The sequence below is a fragment of the Capra hircus genome, chromosome 8 (genome assembly GCF_001704415.2).
Source record: "Capra hircus breed San Clemente chromosome 8, ASM170441v1, whole genome shotgun sequence".
NCBI lineage: Eukaryota > Metazoa > Chordata > Mammalia > Artiodactyla > Bovidae > Capra > Capra hircus.
In genome coordinates this window covers 105,542,046-105,558,444 of record NC_030815.1, presented here as the reverse complement: position 1 = coordinate 105,558,444, position 16,399 = coordinate 105,542,046, and the positions used below count along the sequence as shown (strand labels likewise).

Here is a 16,399-nt window from a genome sequence, read left to right as displayed (position 1 = left end):
GTACATGAGAAGTTTAAATGGGCCACACCTGAAAATGGCACATTATCACTTCAGTCTTCCTATTCCGCTAGCCAGAATTGAGCCATTGGGCACACCTGTCTGCAGATGAAGACAGGGGAATGTATTCTATCAGTCTGCCTAGGAGAAGCAAATATGAGTTTGGTGAAAACCTAGCAGCCTCTCCCTCAGAGGTCTCCCTCTCATTTAATTTACCCTCCAGATCTACGACTTCTTTATAAGTATGGCACTGATTCATATGGAATTTCTGACATTTGACCATTTAGTTATCAAGATGCAATTCTGTGTGGTTTATCTTTTTCTCCTGCCCACTTTACAAGTGAGGAAACATAAGATGAGTGATTTGCTCCATGTTGGTCTGATCCGGAGCCTGAATATTTAATTGTGAAATTGTGTCTCCTCTTGTTCCTCTTTATGTCTCTCTGGCTTTTGATTATGGCATGTCAGAGCTCGAGGCGACTCTATGAATGATTTGGTTCACCTTTTTGCAAACTCATATCCATGGAACTTTTTTTTTTTTTCAAATGCAGTTTTCAATCCCAACCCACAAAACCAGGAATAGTATGCCACTGCTTCAGTGAGGAAGGAAGTAGATAGAGCCTCTCTACTTGGTCTCCACTCTTTCCTCTGCAGCAACTTGTGGACAGTCCTGGGCCTCCAGAGAAGACAGTCTGGTGGGCCAGTGACCAAGTTCCACAGGACGTTATGGATCATGTGCCCCTCCCAAGGCATCCTACTGGGCTAAGTGCCAGTGCTGGAGACGGTCAGGGAGGGCTTCATAGAGAACAGAGAGGAGATGAGAGCAAGCGAGGAGAGTATCGGGTGGATAACCTGAGGCAGAAAAGAACATGGTCTGTGCAAAGACCTGTAGAAATTCCCCATGACTCAGACCAAGAGATGAAGGGAGGGCAGAGGTAAGGCCAGAGGGATCAGAAAGAACCTGATTATTTAGGGTATTGTAAGCTAGGTCCTGGAGTTTGGACGCTGTCTAGAGGGCAGGGACTCACTGAAGATACATGGTTAGCAGGAGGTTGATAGAACTAGCTTTGTGTAGCAGAAGGAGTCTCCTGGAAACAACACAGACGGCCATCAGTGGGAGAGCAGTTAATTAAGGTGCGGACTATGCATACAAGGGAACACTATACTACAACCAAGATCAATGAACTGTAATGATACTTAATAGGAGATGGTTGAATATAATGTTAAATGAAGACAGGAAATCCCAAAGATATATTTTGCAGAGCATGATACCCTTCCCTCTGTTTTTAGTTGAAGCAAGATAAATGCACACATCAAATACACTACCTTTTAAGAATAAATATGCATGCAATAGACAGTTTAAAAAAGGAATCAGGGAAATGATGAACATAGGATTTGGGGTGATAATGATCTTGAATCAGGGAGGCAGGACGATGGCATGAGGGAGCATTAGTCACATGAAAGTAGCCAAGTTTCTAGCTGATGTTTTGGGTGCTGGATTTGTAGGGGTTTACTGAAGTGTGGGGCTTCCCTGGTGGCTCAGATGGTAAAGAATCTGCCTGCAATGCAGGAGATCTGGGTTCAATCCCTGGGTCAGGAATATCCCCTGGAGAAGGAAATGGCAACCCACTTCAGTATTTTTGCTTGGAGAATTCCACAGATAGAGGAGCCTGTCAGGCTGCAGTCCATGGGGTCGCAAAGAGTCGGACATGACCGAGCGACTTTCACTATTAAAATGTTAAAATTAGCTAAGTAGCTGAGGCTAACCGGATGAATACATAAAGCCTAACCATGCATGGTATAGCAATGAGCTTGACTCATGAACCACGCACCTCGAATCATCTGACTTTGTGCCTTAGAGGTCCCCAAACCAACAACGAAAAAGTCAAAAAAGCCAAATTACGTACACATCTCCATGTCTCTGGTTTCAGGGTGAGAATCAACTGTGGAAGGATAAGAGTGGAGCCAGGGAGGCCCCCGAGGAGGCTCTTGAAGCTTTCATGTAACATGAAAGGTCGTCGGATGGGCATTGTGTCAGTGACAACATACTCAGAGCAACACATTCCTGGCTGTGCAGGACTGAGCTCTCCAGGGGCTGGTGAGAGAGGCTATAGGGAGAGAAGGAAAGATTACGTGCTTGGTTATGTCTAACTCTCTGCTGCCCATGGACTGTAGCCCGCCAGGCTCCTCTGCCCATGGGATTTTCCAGTCTAGAGTACTGGAGCAAGTTGCCATTACCTTCTCCAGGGGATCTTCCCAACCCAGGGATCGAACCGGCGTCTCTTGTGTCTTCTGCACTGGCAGGCGGATTCCTTACGACTAGCACCACCTGGGAAGGCTGCTGAGAGAGGCCCCGACTATCCCTATTTGCTGCTCTTTGTGGGCCGCGCTCTGCTCACCTGCAAGGTACCTTGATGCTCGTTAATCACAGGACTTTGATGGTGTGTTCTTGGCATGTGTGGCAGCAAGATGAGCACTGGTTTCTTTACGCTTTGCTTAGAAATCCGGTTCCTCTATGTCTGGATGCTGTGCTAGCTTCCCTCAGCATCGTCTGTGTATCCAGTTCCAGAAAACTGTTTTTCCTGAGGCCGCTTCACGTGCTCTCAGCTAGAGAAGCCCAGGAGGGGGAAAGCGGCCGCTAGGTGGCACTGTTCTCCTACGGACACCTGCTGCCTTTGCAGCTCGAGTCGGTTTTGCGTTGCTTCTGTTTCTGAGTGCCTGTTTGCCTTGAAGAGCAGGGCAGATGGACACACGTGGACGCAAACGGGCCTGGGCTTCTGCTTCATGGACTTTACAGACTGGGGGAGGAAGATACCACTGAAACACTCACACCAGACAAGTGAGAACAAACTGCTGAGTCCCAAGTTCACGGTGGGTGACCGAGGGCCATGTGGGGTCAGAGAAGGCTTGACTTCCTTAGCAGGGTGATGTTGGGGTAATTTCTTGAGGGTCAGGTGCATAAAGTGAAAGTGGAGGACTGGGTTTGGCAGAGGAAGGCCTGAGAGCATTCCAGAGTGAAGGTGCAGCTCCTCCAGAGGCCTGAAGAATGTGCAAACGTGGCCCGTCTCCCTGGGGGCCAGATGGGGAGCTCTGTGGATGTGTCCCAGAGTCTGCGATCCCTGCCTCCTGGGACCAGGTGGTGATGACTGCACAGTGCCTGGCATGGCTTATCTTTTCTATGATAAAAATGCTACTTGCCTAAACTGACCCTGTCCTTTTTCCGTGCTTCCTTTGGTACCTCCTCTTCCAGGTAGTACTCAATCACTTTGCAAGTACCCAGAGTGCTGGGGACATGGCCTTCAAGAGCAGGATCCGCATTTTGTACAAGAGAGATGGTTGGTTAACCCAAAAGGTCAGAATGCAAACGGAAGGATTTCAAGAGTATTCTCTCACTTTAGAGATATCGCTGGAACTCATAGAGAAAGGATACCATGAGAGGAATTATACATAAGTAAAAGCATTTCCTCCTGTTGACCTTCCAGAACAGAATGGAACCATCCTGCTATGTGAGAACACCTGTCTCCTTGAGTTATTTGAGGTGCTTAGTCAACTCCTGAGTCCCAGGGCACTGTCAGGAAGTGTCAGAGAAGGGGTGTGACTTGCCTGAGGTTTCTGGGGCTGTTCTGGTCTCTGATTCTGGACCAGGGCCAGGGTGTATTCTGCATAATCTTGGGGACCCTGGGACTCTAGCTCCTTTGGTGGTTGGGGTCTCCTTCGGTCCATCTCCAGGAATGTGTGGGAAAGAGTGATGCCTTCTTCCTCAGCTGGAAAGGAGTCCTTCATTACACTTTGTGGTTTTGAACAAGCAAAGCAGGAAAAAGGTCTTAATGATGGAGAGCTTGATTAATAACATTATTCTTCCCCCTCCACCTGTTAAATGACCCTTATACAGCCCAAAGCCACAGAGCTTAGCTAAACACAGCTAATGCTTAAATGTACAAGGCTTTGGGTGACTGCTAACTTTGCCTTTGGGTGAAAAAGAGGAAGAGGCTCCAAGTGTAACATGTCATGGGCTGACGTTTTCTATGATAAAAGTGCTGTTTGTCTAACCTGAGCTCTTCCTTTCTCCATGCTTCCTTTGATACCTCCTCTTGTAGGTAGTACTCAATCACTTGGCAAGTGCCCAGAGTACTAGGGACGTGACCAAATGTGGGAGAAAAACTTGTGTCATGGGGAAGAGCCAGATCGAGGTGGATTTGAGTCCCGTCTCTCCCGCTGATTATCTGGGTAACCTTCAAATCACTCACTTATGAAATAGGCATTACATAATCTACCCCTTTCCGTTTTGGGGTTGGGAGTAATCTCTGGAAGCACTAGAGAACTAGAATACCTGTGGTCTCTACCAGGCTCTCTCCTGGATTGTTACATGTTATTGGGCATGGATGCTTCTGCTGTTTCGGTCTTTCTTTCTTCCCTGGTGACTCAGTAAAGCGTCTGCCTGCAGTGTGGGAGACCCAAGGTTCAGTCCCTGGGTTGGGAAGATCCCCTGGAGGAGGAAATGGCAACCCACTCCAATATTCTTGCCCGGAGAAGCGCATGGACAGAGGAGCCTGGCGGGCTACAGTCCATGAGGTCACAGAGATTCGGACAGGACTGAGTGACAGACACTTTCTTCTGGTCTCTGGATCTGTAGGATGAAAAGTATGGGCTAATTTATCCACAGGCCCCTGTGGCAGATCCATGGTCAGGTCTAGATTCTCCCTTGAAAATAAGGGATGTATTTTGAGGTTGGAAGAGGTACCTTGTAACCTGCAACTTATTTTCCACCCAAAGATATTACCGCTTGTACTCCTTACGTTAACATTGGGCAGAGAAAGATTCTTATATCTTGCACTCCATCCCAATGACCCAGCATTTATGAGTAGAGATGGATATTAAAATCATACACTCTTTATTTTACAAATGGTACAGCTGAGACCTAGAGACCGGAATGACTTGCTGTAGGGCACACGGCCAATTTTGTATTCAAAGTAGTCAGCCATGGCTTCTGACTCCGGAGATGTCTTTTGTTTCACACTCAGAGTCCTCATCTGTGAAATGGGTGGTAACTTTCTCCGCAGAGATCATATAGAAAAATGTTTGCTGGTGTCTGGAAGACTATAAAATCATAAGAGAATGTTTGCTGGTGTCTGGAAGACTATAAAATCATAAGAGAATGTTTGCTGGTGTCTGGAAGACTATAAAATACTCTGTATCTCTGGATGATTATTTTTTTTCTAGTGCTTGGGTCCCCTGAATTCCGATAATGTGATTTTTTTTTTCTTTTCCATGCTGCCCTAGGAAGAGCCGTGTGTAATTTTGGTCTTGTTGTGGTTTTCTAACCTTCTAGCAGATCCTTTCTCGCTGCCAGAAAGAGTTGTTTACTCAAGTTACACTTCTTGGCTCAAATCAAGAAGAAAAATTCCAAATGACCACTCTTTGTAAAGAAATTAACAGCCAAGATCCACCCCCCACCCCCATTATTACCACAACCATACCCACTGCTGGGACCACTACCGTTGACAAGGCCAGCATTGCCACCCTGCCAGCACCTCACACTGGGCGTCTGTAGACACTACGCTGGGAGAGCTAATGCGAGGGGAAATGAGACCCAGACTGCGCCTTCAAGGCGCTCACAGTCTAGGGATGAGGCACAAGAGCCACATCACATAAGTAACTGTAATTGCTTGCATATGCTACATTAACGCGTGATTTGCTTTCAACCAACACAACAGACATTCCAACAGCCTTAGAAAAGAGGAAGGAAGAATCTCTGGAGCGGGTAAATCTGGAAGAGGTTCTTGCTGCAGGGAAGGTGGATGTGGGTGGTTGGTGAATATAGTTTGAGACTAGTCTGTTGACGATGGAGATAGTCCTATGTACCTGATGTATTTAGATTATACGCCAAAAACTCTGCCAAGGGCTTTATGTGTTTTATCTCATTCAGTCATCCAAGAACTTCTGAGGGAAATATTCTCATCATCCCAGTTTAATAGATGAGGAGACTGAGGCTCAGAGAAACTTGAAACTGAGTCTCTGAGATTCTGAAGCTCATCTGGGCCAGTTTCTGATCCGTGGGTGAAATCCTGGACGCCCTGTGTTTTTATAAAGACAGTTTGTGAAACATAGCCACATTCATCTCTCTACATATCATCTATGTCTGCTTCCTAGCCACAATGGCTCTGCTGAGCAGTCACCCCAGGAGATGGTAGGACACACCAAGCCCAAAATATTCACTCAAGTCCTTTGCAAAAGCTTTGACAAACCTTAGTCTAGACTAAGCTATGTTGGAAAAAAAGAGGAAAGAAAGTTACATCTGACACTATGTGCCAAACACATAGAAGAGTAAAACCTAGCAAGTATTGAGTGCCAACTATATGCCTGGCATTTTAAAAGTGCTCCGTGTGTATTCATGTGTTCTCTCTTTCCTTTGGCGCATTTGAAATGTGCACTAGTATGCCCATTCCACAAATTTAAAAGTATCTGAGGACTCAGGTAAATAATGTATCTAATATAACGTAGCTAGTGACTCTGACCCAGGAAGTCTGTGTCCAAACTGTGTGTGTTTAGTCAATCATTCTTACAACTGGGGAGTGATAACTGGAGAAGTGATGTGCAGAAGACTGGTGTGTGGAAACTTTGAATTCTGGGCTGAGGGATTTGGGTACCACATGAACTGTTTGGAAATCTTCAAGATTTGGGGTCAAGGGAAAGATGTAACTGGATGTGAAACTTAGGATAATTCAACAGTTAAAGGTTGAATTGCAGGGACCAGGACTGGTTTTGTGTCCAGGTTTATTAATTTGAGGTCTGCAGATCACTGATTTTAAATGGTTATCGGATCTCCATCCTCAGAAAGTTTGTGCAGAATTATATATTACTGTGTTGTTTTTTCCCCCTGGGGAAAAGGTATATGGCATCAGCAAAATTCCTAAATATTTTTGACTCAATAAGAGGACCAGTTAGTTGGGGTGTCCACAGTGGAAGTCTGCATATGGGATGTCTGGGAGGATGGTGACTTGGTTCAAATGACTTTAACAAATATTTATTAAGGGTCTCTTATGGGCCAGGCACTGTTCTGGGCTTTTGGGATACATTAAGGAGCAAAACAGGCACATATGACAGCCATTTAGAGACTTAAATTTCTCCTGGAGTGTATGTGGGAGACATAAGCAATCAGAATAGTAAATAATAGTGTATTAAGAGGCAAAGAGAAGGGAAAATAAAGCAGAATAAGAGGTCAGGAGTGCCTAGTGGAGTGTGGAGACTTGGCTCTCAAAATATCACAAAGTCAATCAGGGTCACTTAGATTGAAGAAGGGGGAAGTGTTTTTTTGTTTTGTTTTGTTTTTTCATGCAGGTTCCTGGCTTCTTCCTGATTCTGTTTCTCTAGAGGAGTGAGGCTGGAGAATTTTCATTTTTACAAGCGTCCCAGGTGATTCTGCTGCATGCCGAACTTGAGAACCACTACTCCAAACCATGGTTCCTACGGCGTTCTCATTCTGAAATTCTTCAGGGAATTCCTTGCTTAGGGATTAAGAAAGTCAAGTACTTCTAATCTGGAGTAAATCTCCTCTGCTATTGTGGGCCATTTCCTCTCCATCGGTGCATTATAAGGAGGTGAACTGGCCAGGAACCAGGCTGTCAGGCAGTTCTTGGCAAGAAGGAAGATCAAAGAGAAGAGGGGGATATAATCCACATATTACTCAACACGCTCATGGTCAATTACAAAAGAGGAACTTAATGCTTGGCTTGCCTCCTTGCAAAACTGGAAAACATAGCTGTTTCATGAGACCAGAAAACTACAAGATTCTGTAAATACGCACTCCATGCAGACTTAGCAAATGCAAGCATTTTTGCGTGGCAGAGTGTATAGAGCTGTTTTTGTTTTTGTTTTTTTCCTCCATGGGGCATTGAATTCAGTTAGCAAACATCGGGAAAAAAAGGAGAATTGAAGAATGCCTTTTCCTGGTATGTTTAAGTACAACCATTTACTGAGCATTGCAACTGTGCAAGGAGGTCTGCTCAAACACTTCATGTACTCCCTTCACTGAACCCTCTCATCAACCCCACATGTTGAGTAATGGTATTGTCTTCCTTTCCCCCTTGGGAAAACTGAGGCATAGAGGTTACATCACTCGTCCCACAATACGATAGATAAGAACTGGTACAGTCAAGGTCTGATCTGAGCACTTCTGCTTTTTCTCATTTTGCTATACTCTCTTAGCTACTTCCCTTGTACATTTTAATGAAGTGTGAAATACAAAGTCTGATGTCTAATAAGGACACTATCATTACCTCCTCCTGCTACTGTGTCTTCATTTCTTTCACTTAATGGCCAAGATATTTGAAAGAATAGATTACCTCTGCTGTCAACACCGATTCAGCCCCGTTCACTCCAGGACCGCCCCCCGCCCCCCACCCCATCCAATGGAAATACAGTGGCTGCTCCTCACTGGTAACGATTGCAGATGCCGTTTTTGCCATAAATGACTCTGCCTTTGGTAGCCATCTTTTGATTTCCATTCGGTTCTTGCAGTCTGGGGACCAGTGAGACATCCTTGATGATTCTCTGTCCTTCATCTGTGCTCATCTCCCTCAAACTACAGCTCGTTAACAAATCCTGTAGATTTTTCTTCTTAGGAATTTCTCAAATATGACCACTCTTACCCATGTTGGTCCAAGTCTTGGCTGGATGGTTGTAATAGTCGACTAACAGTGACCCTTGGCCCCTCTAATTTATATTCTTCCTGGTAGCCTGACTGATAGTTTCCAAGTTAAGACTTGATTCCATCACTTTTCCAATGAAAACCCTTAACTGGCTTCCAGGTGCTCTCAGGATCCAGACCAAGGTGCTTACTGTGGCCTCCAAGGGGCTGCTCAGATTGGCCCCTCCAACTTCTTACACCTCCTCTTTTTCCTGTACCCCTCTTCCTTCTGTGCCCAAGTCAGTGGTCCTCCACTTTCTGTTGCTTCCACAGATGCTCTTCCCTCTACTTGGGGTTTGTTTTACCCTCTGCTCCTTTCTTCTTGCCACTGAGTTAATGTTTCACCCACCATATTGCCGAGGCTTCTAGATGTGATAAGATCCCCTGTGTGTTTCTTTGTTTACTTACTCTCTTGAATCTTTTTTTATCTTTCGTAACAGTTATCATAGTTTCTCACTATGCTCTGATGCATGTTGTCTAGTTATTTGACTAATGTCTCCCCCTCTGCCTTTTATTATTTTATGATGATATCAGTGCCACTGCAGAGGGAAGAGCAGGTAAACCTCATCTCACAAATGTCACAGGGCCTGCATTGGCGCATTCCCAGTAACAGCTTGCTCAGGGACTCCTAAGCATTCTGTTTCCCTGATTTCTGTGATAGCCATTCTGATACTGAGTCAAAATATTTCCCTATACAGTAGGAGATAAACTCCACAAGACCAGGGTCTAGGCAAACTTTTGCTCTGCATTGCACCAATAGCTTCTGCTATAGCGTCTGACTAATAGTTCAGTTCAGTTCAGTCGCTCAGTCATATCCAACTCTTTGCGACCCCATGAATCGCAGCACACCAGGCCTCCCTGTCCAGCACCAACTCCCGGAGTTCACTCAAACTCACGTCCATTGAGTTGGTGATGCCATCCAGCAATCTCATCCTCTGTCGTCCCCTTCTCCTCCTGCCCCCAATCCCTCCCAGCATCAGAGTCTTTTCCAATGAGTCAACTCTTCGCATGAGGTGGCCAAAGTACTGGAGTTTCAGCTTTAGCATCATTCCTTCCAAAGAAATCCCAGGGCTGATCTCCTTCAGATGGACTGGTTGGATCTCCCTGCAGTCCAAGGGACTCTCAAGAGTCTTCTCCAACACCACAGTTCAAAAGCATCAATTCTTCGGTGCTCAGCCTTCTTCACAGTCCAACTCTCACATCTGTACATGACCACAGGAAAAACCATAGCCTTGACTAGACGGACCTTTGTTGGCAAAGTAATATCTCTGCTTTTAAATATACTATCTAGGTTGGTCATAACTTTGCTTCCAAGGAGTAAGCATCTTTTAATTTCATGGCTTCAGTCACCCTTTGCAGTGATTTTGGAGCCCCCAAAAAAGGAAGTCTGACACTGTTTCCACTGTTTCCCCATCTGTTTCCCATGAAATGATGGGACCAGATGCCATGATCTTAGTTTTCTGAATGTTGAGCTTTAAGCCAGCTTTTTCACTCTCCTCTTTCACTTTCATGGTAAAGTTCAATAAATATATATTTAATGAGAATAAGTAAGTGTAAAAAATGAATGACCAACTTGCACCGACATGCTTCAGTGTTGCTTTCACATGAACTAACTCCCTTAATTCTTGCAATAGTCTTATAAAGATAGCAGTGTTTATCTTCAGTTTACAGGTAAGAAAACTGAGGCTCACAGAGAGTGGGTACCACCCTCTGAAGCCCCCAGGACTGGCAGAGGTCAGAGCTGGGGCTGGAATCCCTTTCCCAGCTGTCCCACCACCACACATCCATCACACAGTCCTCATTTATCTGAGGGTGTCAGTCCCAGCAGCCAGGGACGTACTGAGCTTCCAGAAATGGAGCAAGCAGAGGCCCCATCCCTGCTGGAGCTTATCCCTGTTCCCAGGGGGTTCTTCTTGGGTCACTAGGCAACTTCCGTCTTAAGGGCACAGAGAGAATTCACCGGCAATTCAACTCTCTCTGTCCATTTTTCTCTAATCTTAGAAGAAGAAAAAAAGTCATTCCAAATGTGCCTCCCCACTCATCAGGCAGGTGCAGTTGAAAGCAGCATGAGTTTGTAACATCACACCGGCAGGTGATCTGGTCAACAGAGTCCCGTCATTCCTTGTGTCTCTGAGCAGAAGGGTCCCAGCCATAACGTTAAGTCTTGGGAAGAGGGGGAACCCTCAAGGAGTTAGTGTCTTCTTGGACTACATGTTTCCTTTCCATTTTAGATTCATCTCCACATTTTCCAGTGCAGGGGAAGGGCATTGCCAAATTCCTGGATTTTCTGCTACCAAACTCCAGACCATTTTAGTTTAGAGAATTATAACATACACGAAGGCAAAGTGACTAGTATCATGAATCTCTGTGTATCTGTCATCTTTAAGGTTCAGTAATGATCGGTTTATTCCAACCCTGCATCACCAGCTCTCTCACCTCAAACACAGTATAATTTGATATATAAATGACAAAGTTCATATTTCTAAAATATTAGGACTCAAAAAATATCAGTAGTGTCACCTTGCTTTCCAAGCTAACAATTCTTCTGCACCACCAAATATATAGGCATTTTTCATTTTTACCAGATTTTCTTATATTTTCAGTATCAGTTCATTCAAACTGAGATTCAGTTCAGTTCAGTTCAGTCGCTCAGTCGTGTCTGACTCTTTGCGACCCCATGAATCGCAGCATGCCAGGCCTCCCTGTCCATCACCAACTCCTGGAGTTCACTCAGACTCATGTCCATCAAGTCAGTGATGCCATCCAGCCATCTCATCCTCGGTCGTCCCCTTCTCCTCCTGCCCCCAATCCCTCCCAGCATCAGAGTCTTTTCCAATGAGTCAACTCTTCGCATGAGGTGGCCAAAGTACTGGAGTTTCAGCTTTAGCATCATTCCTTCCAAAGAAATCCCAGGACTGATCTCCTTCAGAATGGACTGGTTGGATCTCCTTGCAGTCCAAGGGACTCTCAAGAGTCCTCTCCAACACCAAGTAAGATCCAAACATTACGAATGGCTGATAATTAAATGTCTTTTAGTCTATCGGCTTCTTCCTACAAATCTTTTTATTCCTTGTGATATTTTATTGAGGAAAATGGGGATTTTGCTCATTGCAGCTTCACAGTGTTATTTAGCATGTTCCTCTACCCACTCCAGTATTCTGGTCTGGAGAACTCCATGGACTATACAGAGTCCATGACTCTGTAGGAGTCAGACACGACTGAGTAGGACACGATTGAGTGACTTTCAGTTTCACTTTCTGTCCCTCCATTTCCTGTAACTTGTTAGTTAGGTGTAGAGGCTCAACCAGGCTTGATTTTTTTTTTTTTTTTTTGCAATCCACCACAACCAGTATTGGTAGAACTGTAGACCACAGGGATGTAATAAAATACCTCAATATTTGTCTTTGATGCTGGTCATTTCTGGCACCAAGTCCTGACTCTTCCCTTTCTTTGTGTGACTTTTGGCAAGCGATTCTGAGCCTTAGTTACCTCAGCTGTGATGTCAGGTTAATAATAATGATGAATAATTTCTGAGGTTATTGTATTAAATGAGATGGGCATCTAACACACTTAGCCTTGCACCAGGTACATAGTATGTGCAGAGTATAGACAAGCTCTGACTTGCTTTACTTCCCCTACCGTCCTGTTCTTCCCCTGTTTGTCCCCCTCCATGTTTTGTTGTTATATTACAGTGCCCGTGAGGATGAAAGAGCAGACAGAGATTCTGCAGGCGTCTAGTCCAGCCCCAGTCTGTGGCTTGATTCTTTTCTCGCATCTCCTGTTGGATACTGCCAGGAAGAACTTGCTCCGGGAGCCCTAAGCAGCCCGCTCTTTCACTGCTGGGGCATTCTTCTTTATATCCAGTCAAAATATTTCCTCGTGCATGCCTTAGCTGTGTTGTTTCCAGTCCCGTCTATCAGCACTGTACCAACACAGACTTGTCTCTTGACTTACCAGACAGAACATATGGAATCAGAGAGATGAAGATTCAAATACCAGCTTTGCTACAAAATTTCTCTATGCCTTTGAACACATTACTGAAGTTTTCAAGCTGCTTCTTTTTTTTTTTTCTCATGAGGAAAATGGGATTAATAATGTTAACCATATAGAGTTGTTTCACAGATTAACTGAAATGATCCACGAGTCGGACACAACTGAGCGACTGAACTGAACTGAACTGAAGATGCTTAGCAGCAATGTGTGGCTCATAGAAAGCAGCTCAGTAAAAGTCTATCCTCTCTGCTGGCTCTAAGCGACAGTATCTCAGGTGTCTGGTGACATCTTTGGACTCTGTTGGGCTTTTCTCGTAGTCACCCTCGGTTCCTTCGATTGCTTCTCATCACATGAGTCTGCTTCTCATCTCAGACTCAGCCTTAGCGGTTCTGAGTGTTTGCCTCTGAAAGAACTCCAGTATGCCTATATCCTTCTCGATGTGTGTGTGATGAAGAAAGTACTTAGAACACACACAGACTGCTCTGCTTGCCTGCAGAATTAAGGGTAGCATCCAAGTTTCTTGCTTGCAGACTTTTGGCTCTGCCCTGAGTCACAATAGCTTCTATCTTTACTGTCATGCTCATGGTATTCAAAACATAATTTTTGGCTCATTAAAGGAAACAGGGGCTCAGAGGGAAAATCTCTTATCAGTGTCACACAGCCAGTAGTTACGGAACCAGAATTTTAAAGTTGTGTCTGTGTGGTCCCGTAGCCTGTGGTCTCAACATGTAAGCGATAGAGACGACTGCATCTCTGGCTCCTTTCTCTGTTCCTGGACATGCGCAAGCCTGTTCTGTCATCAGCGGCCTTTCTTGGGATCTCGATCACCTCCTGTCGCTATGTTTTCCCTCACCTTTCCTTGATGGTCAAACAAACTGTTCTGTTCTTACCTTCCAGTCACTTCTCAGCCCTTTGGAAGTTGACTTTGGTTACACCATCTACTTGAAGTTGGTGTCTGTTTACTCACTCCAACACCCTCATCTCAGCATTGTTTTAGAAACTGATTCATTCTTGAAAGAGCCTGGGCTTGGTTCCTTTAACTTGAGATTGCCCAACCTGAATCCTGTCCAGAAATTATGGCTTCCCTTCAGAAACTCAGAGGGAATGCCAGGAAGTGGAAGCACGGTGGTTCCTGAGGGCAGGGCTCACACATTCGTGAGGCTGGCTGTCTGTCCGTCTGTCCCTGGTGCCTCACAGTTAACCATTTCTCAAGTGTGCGGGTCCCATTTTGAGTGGGACTGGAAGAAATAGGGATGAAGGGTATATGTCTAAGGTAGTTATATTGTATAGGTATAGATCTATACTTATATTTATCTATATAGATATATTATTTTTTTTCAGTAAGGCATTAATGTAACATTCAGAGTAAAGACTTATTAGTGAGATTTTGAAATTTTAGGCATTTTAGTGAGTTGTTTTCCCATGGTTTGGAGTCCATCAGATCTAGATTTGAATTCCATATTTTATGCTTACCTGTCGGATGTTGCCAATTCCATGGACACTTTAAAGGGGTTCCCTGGTAGCTCAAACCATAAAGAATCCACCTGCAGTAGAGGATACCTGGGTTCGACCCCTGAGTTGGGAAGATCTCCTGGAGAAGGAAATGGTTACCCACTCCAATATTCTTGCCTGGAGAATCCCATGAACAGAAGAGCCAGGTGGGCTACAGTCCATGGGTCACAAAGAGTCGGACACAACTTAGCAACTAACACATATGCACACTGGATGTTAGTGAACAGGTAACTTAGCCTACCTGAACTTCATTTTCTCTTCAGTCAGATGGGAATGATAAGACTTGCTGCCTAGGCTGGTTCTGGATATTATATTGGATGGCATATTTGAATATGGACAGTATAAGAATCAGATGACCTAGGCTTACATTCTTCTTTTCCTGCATACTGGGGAACTGTAACTTAATAATTGCTGAGAATCTCAGTAAGGAGGGTAACAGTATGTAACTCACAGAATTGTTGTTAGGTTGAATATGATTATATATGCAGAGCACTTAGTGATGCCTAGGGTGAGTAGAAACTTGATCCATGTTAATTGCATCTTCTCCCCCTAACTTTGTCTTCTTCCTCTTTATCCCCTTTCTGATTGTTTTTTCCTTCTCCTCTCTCCTTCAACTCTTGCTTCTGATACAGCATCTAGCACAGAGTAGGTGCATGATAACCATAATCATCTTACCCTCCAGCTTCTGCTGATTGAAAAACCAGAACGGTAGTCAGTTCCCAGAGACTAGGACAGGCCTGCTTTCCCAAAAGCAGAGGTCATCTTACTGCCTCTGATATTTGGTTCTAATGACATGTTTTTTCTCCACTGGAAAGAATAAAAATAATTCTGAGCAGAGATGTGCCTAGAATCACTGTTGCCTGTAAACAATTATGAATAGCAATGGTACTACGTTCATAATAAGCAATAATAATTCATCATAATTATCTTCCATTTGGAAAATACCCAAGTTTAGAGCTTTGTCAGCACTTTATAATTATCAAATGTATGTGTATGTGTGGACATATAGGTGGTTCTGGCATTGTCTTAGGCACTTTATAAAGGATTTTTATGCCATTCTTTATTGAGGTGTCGGTATCAATACAGCCCCATTTTACGCATGTGGGAATGAAGCAGAGAGAAGTGAAGTCACGTCTGTTGAGTTTGCTCAGTGATAACACTAAGACTCGAACCCAGGGATTTGATTCCAAAGATCGTACCCTTATCCTCCATGCTCTGCTGTTTCTCCAGCATATGTAGCGTCCTTTGCTGGATTAAGGGATCAAGGCTTCTCAGAGTCCAACCGATCAGGGTGGAAATACGGCCCAGTGAACCGGGTAGAAATCTCCCTTTTCATAATATCCTTAGCCAGATTTCCAAGGCGCCCTCTCCAAGGCAAAGATAAAGTCGGTGTGGGTCCAGATGAAGCACGTCCCCTCCTACCCCCTGACCTTTCTCTCCCTGCCCCCACCCACAGGCCCGACCACGGGGGCCCCAGCTGCTGGGGAGGCTGCCTTCCTCAGACGCCTCCTGAGGGAAGATGGGCGTACTGGAAAAGTGAAGTCACCAGTGACCGCAGAAGGGAAATTGCAGAGTCCTTTACTCAGGAACTCACCACGAGCTGAAGCTAGCATTTAGCAACAGAAACACCACAGTCTTGGACAAATCCCCCTCTCAAAACCTTCCCACCCGCTTCCCAGCTCCAGATGGCCTCGCCAGAGGGGAGAGGAGTTGCTATCTGTCAAAGGACAGCAGGCCCAGGGAGGCAGGTCTGGCCTGTTGGGTGTGGCTGGGATCGCTGGCTAAAGGCTTCCCTTAGGAAAAGTGTGTGAGTTCCATCCAGGTTTCCCCTTCCAGGACGGAGCGGGCCAGGAGCAACGCCTTGGAGGAGACAGGCTGAGAGGAGGAGCGGTCCGCTAGAGAACTCGGATTTGTGTGGGACTGAGAAGCCCTTGGCAGTTCAAGGTCACAGGGCAAGATGCCTTGGGAAGATGACTCACGATTAGATGGATGAGGCTACTGATATGGCTGGGTCTTCTCCCAGGAGCTATAGCTGATGTCTCCTATTGCTCATAATTGGTCTGCTATTCATCACTTTCACAATTGCTATCAGCTCAGTGACAGGCGGGACAAATGGTCTGGAGATAGTTGGGAACGCTGTGAGCACAGTCTATAGCCCTGATGACTGAGCAGGTCGACGAGGATAACACAGATCAGACATGAGAAGAGCTC

At 45.1% G+C, this 16,399-nt stretch overlaps 1 protein-coding gene across 2 annotated transcripts in view; it reads left to right on the top strand.

Annotated features, from left to right (window-relative positions):
* The window catches only part of ASTN2 (astrotactin 2), a 1,019,535-nt gene that overhangs the window by 816,940 nt on the left and 186,196 nt on the right, over positions 1 to 16,399 (top strand). The gene's annotated exons all lie outside the window — the stretch shown is intronic.